The sequence below is a fragment of the Sceloporus undulatus genome, chromosome 4 (assembly GCF_019175285.1).
Source record: "Sceloporus undulatus isolate JIND9_A2432 ecotype Alabama chromosome 4, SceUnd_v1.1, whole genome shotgun sequence".
Lineage (NCBI taxonomy): Eukaryota > Metazoa > Chordata > Lepidosauria > Squamata > Phrynosomatidae > Sceloporus > Sceloporus undulatus.
The window spans coordinates 201949479-201954340 of record NC_056525.1 but is presented as its reverse complement, the minus strand read 5'-3'; positions in this window follow the sequence as shown (position 1 = coordinate 201954340).

Sequence of the window (4862 nt, the reverse complement as noted above, 5' to 3'; positions counted from 1 at the left end):
TCTCTCTCTATCTCCCTCCCCCCCCCTCTCTCTCTCTATTTCTCTATTTCTCTCTCTCTCTCTCTCTTTCTCCCTCTCCCTCTCTTTCTCTCTCTAATTTTTTTATTTTTATTTTTATTTACCCCAGGCCTTTGCTGAGGCCTGCAAAGCCTGCCTTGTATGCACGCAGTGTCTTGGCCTACTATAGGCCAAGTTTAGGGGGCCTGATGCCCACAAACGCTGGCTTCCAAAGGGCTCCAGAGGGCTTTGGAAGCTGGCAGGACAACCAGGTAAGTGTGCTGGGTTCCTGGGGCTCTCTTGTTACCGGCGTACAAGACAGCCCCCAACTTTTGACCCCATTTTAGAGGGTCAAAAAGTCGTCTTGTACGCCGGAAAATACGGTAAATAAATTTCAAAACACCAAAAATTGTGAAAAATACAAAGAGGCTTTAACAATAACAACAACAAATCTCAGAAAAGAATGCTGAAAAATCAGCTACACACCTGAAATCAAAACCTTGTCTGAATATTCTTAGATGCAAGCTTCTACCGTTTGATACATTCTGTTTACCCACAGCACCTTCCTTCACAAACTCTCTGAACCAGGACTAACCGCTTTCAAGCCAAGTCTGCCTAGCACTAGCTTCTATCTCGGCCAATATATATATGCATAAATTAAAAGAAAATATTCATTTAAAAATTCAAAACAATTATGAGAGACCCCAGTATGTGAGATTCCAGGATGACCTAGCAGGAAGGAAAATCCAAGAAATCTTTGGAATCTTGTGGTATTTGAGTTTATATACAAATATACACTCTGAGCACAGGTGAAATCTAACAGTTTGAATATTTCAACTGTAAATTACTTTGTCCTGCATTGGCTCACCACGGAGAGGTTTACACACCCCAGGATACTGTTCCTCTCTGATTCAGAGTTCAGTTTCTGTTGTTCCTTTTTGCAATATTGGGCCTGAACAGACAGGCAAAAAGAAAGCTGCTTCGGGTCACTTTGGAGGTATGCTGTTTAAATGACACACACATCTTAAGTGCAACAGAAGCTGCACTAAAGCTGCGCTCCAGTCCTTAGGTCTGGAGTGTGGCTTTGACGTGGCTTCCGACCTCTTAGGATACATGCAGCATTTAAACAGCACACTTCCAAAGTGACCTGAAGCAGCTTTAGTTTGGCCTGCCTGTTTGGGCCCATTGTGTCTTTTCACCATTTCTGTTCCCCAGTTTTCTACTTTCAGTTTCTTCTTCTCTGCAACTCCATGATCCTGAGTATGGAGAGCTTTCCAGGTCTTCCAGCTTATTTTCATTCCAAAAGCATTCACTTTCATTCCAAAAGCATTCAGCCAGTGATTTTTCTGAGAAAAAATATATCTGAAAGGAAACTCTTTCATTCCTTTTAACTCTGTTAGCCCTCTCCTTAAACAATATACTTGCACTGACATATACTTTTTGACAATCATGAAAGAAAATCACTTAAGCAATTATGTAGGCTTAGATAGACAAGCAAGACCCAATAAAATTAAAGAGAATTCATGCATGAATGCTGTAATGTGATCGTGTTCACCTAAATTACAACAACCTTTGGTATAGCTTGTTAAGGAATTTTGTAAAGGACTTGTCAATGTAATTAAATATATTTCAATGATTTAATATTAAGCTCTGTTATTCTGTATTATTTTGGGGCTACATAAACAATAGTGGTACTTGAAATGATCACAAAATAAGTCATTAATCTTGTTGTTACAGTGCAGGTGTAATGTGCTGTATAGGTGGCAGCTGATGAGATTTATAAGGAATAGTGTGTTGCTGTAAATATTGGCACATTTAATTAGGCAAAGAGAGAAATAGTAATAAAACACTTTACAAGAAAAAAAATGAAATTTTGGAACATTGGGTATATCTTGGGTATTATTAAACATGATATAAATGAAATCACATACTATGTTTTCCAGTACATTCCTGGATTAATTTTCTAGTCTCATGTAATATGCTATTTAGTTTCCAGGTCTTGTTTTTCCATTAGCCCTTCCTAAAGGAAGTGAACAGCTTCAAACAACAATTATTAACACAGAGACTGTAAAAAATAGGAGCTTATGACAAACTGCATCCACAACAGTGTAAACTTCTGTAGTGCACATGTGTGTAACTTTAAGCTCCCCCTTCAAATGGCAGTTTCCCACACATCTGCAAAGGATAGTTGCCAGGGAACACCTACCCTACTATTCCAGGGTCAAAAGGATGACAATTTAGTAATGTCAAGTTCTCTTGAATTGTTATTGTATACTGAACAATTCTATCTATATCATATCAATAACTTGCCTGTCCTGTGGCAATTGTACTGTACTCCAAAACATAACTCTTTCATTGTTATAAAAACTCAAAACTATGTTTAAGTGAAGTAATAATAATAATAATATCAACTGGGTATTCATCTTCCCATAAGCTGTGGGGCAGATGTGCAGAATGAGTGGCTCTCTAGATGTTGATGGACTGCAAATCCCATTATCTCTTGCCTTTAACTGTACTGGGTAGGACCAATAGGCACCACAGGACAACATCTGGAGGGCCATGAGTTGTCCATATGTAGAAATATTTCTCCATATAAGTTGAGATACTTTTGAACCAATTGAGGTCTGGCTTTGAAGTGATCTATTCATAAGGAACTTGGTCCAACAGTTTTTAAGCTGCATCTAACATATTAACACCTCTGTATCACTAACATCCTCTTATATGAAGTGATACCAATGCATAGCAATTCTGCATAGCAATTTTGCATAGCAATTCTTTAGAGTTTCACTCAATATTTTATCATAGCCCTCCCTTAAAGATGCCCAGGATTGAACCTTGGACTGTTTGCATGCAAAGCAAGTGTTCTGTCACTGGATTCTGACCTTCAACTCAGAATTATCAAAGGCATGGCCTTCCCTCCTCCAAGCATGCACTGTTTGAGAATTAAATATTTAATTTCATTAAATTAAAATAAACCTCTCACACCCAAACTGAGAGTCACACACTTAGACCAAGAAGACACAATAACATATTACAGATTCTACCAGATTCTGAGTTATATTTAATCTCCAAAAAAACACAAGTTTCTTATCTAGGGCTGCTCTATGCTATCTTAGCTATGAAATGGAGAATGCATTGCAGACCAAATTACGTAATGTCTGTTTTGTAAAGAAACTATTATTCCCTTTTCCTGTGTTCCTTTCCTATGTTTATTACAGTTTCTGGTACTACCTTAACACTGTAATTTCCAAAGCTCAAAGTCGGGCAATGAAGAAAGGACTCTTGGTCTAAATTCTTCGACATTGACATTTGGGTATCTGCAGGGGAGAAAAACTCAAATACACTCTTCCCCATCAGTGGCTCATCATTACTCAATCATTAGCTTTGCACACATTGGCCCCAGCTCCAATCCTGTGGAGCAGTGATCAGCTTCTGGACAAGGTTCTGTATCCACATTTGAATGCAAGGATTCACCAACACAGTTTATTGGTATATTGATAGTTATTTCTGATATTCCAACCTGCAAATGAACATGTTTCAGAGTGGCAGTCAAGAGTCGATTAAAATGACATATTTAAAATCCTATCATAAAATAAATCTTCCCGTTTTCCTCCAAATCCATAAATAAAGGGAACTAAAGGTCTTATGTTTTTCATAAACTAAACACATACATTTAGATTTCATACTCATGACAAAATCAGATTTATCATAAGCAAACCACACATTTAAGCTTGCCACATATTTTAGTACATATCAAGTAGTAAAGCTCACCACCATTTTTTTTTATTTATTAAAATATTTATATTACACACATATTTAATGAGATCTCAAGATAATGTATAAATAAAATCAATTTAGGTAGATGAGAACAATTCCAACATCTCACATTTCTAGGACTCCTTCTATACTACACAATTATAGTACTATATTCTAATTTAGGTGCCATGGCAAGTTCCTATGGAATCCTGGGATTTGTACTTTGGTGAGGCTAGTTTGGTTGCAGTTTGGTTGAGAATGCTAAAAAATCCTCCCTAACTTGCCAGTCTTAGAATGTTAAAGTAGTGTTAAAGTATAGTGGCCCTTCCCTTACATGGGGATCCATTCTGTCCCCCCCCACCGCCCCCGCATAAGGGAAATACCATGAATACTCAAACCCTATTGAAAACAATGGGGGTCATGCACATGGCATGGCACAGCGCATGAGCTATGGGTGCACATGCCTTTGCCACAACCGGTGCATGGCTTTCAGCATAAGGTGAAAGCCGTCTATGGCACGGGCACACTATAGTTAAAGTAGGTTGGCAGTTAATGTAGACTCACAGGGCTATAATTATATGGTGTGAAAGGGCCCTAAAAGAACAGTATGAACTGAGCAATAGTGTCCAGGCCTTGGGTATAAGTAGTAGAGAAGAGTAATGTTTTGTAACTGAGGAATGAGCTTCACTCAGAGTACATTATGGAACCAGCATGTAGATGTAAGCTGTTGCGGCTGCCTTTATGCTTCCTAGTCTGTTGTGATGTAGGCAGATTAACAAATTAGGATAGTGAAGTGGCCTGTTTTGCAGTGGACAATCTTTTCTTTGAAAACTGGCAGATTATATCATCCTTTTGAAGTGATGTTCAGTTCCAGTTCAGTTTAAAGAAGGGATAGTTGTGTCTTTGAGGCAGCACATCAGCAGTTAGCAGTTAAATGGCAATTGTTGTTATGTGCCTTCAGCTCATTTCCAACTTATGGCAGCCCTAAGGCAAACCTATCATGGGGGTTTTCTTGACAAGATTTGTTCAGAGGGGGGTTTCCTTTGTCTTCTTTGATGTGAAGTGATGTGACTGGCTCAAGAGCACCCAGTGTGTTTCTATGGCCAAGC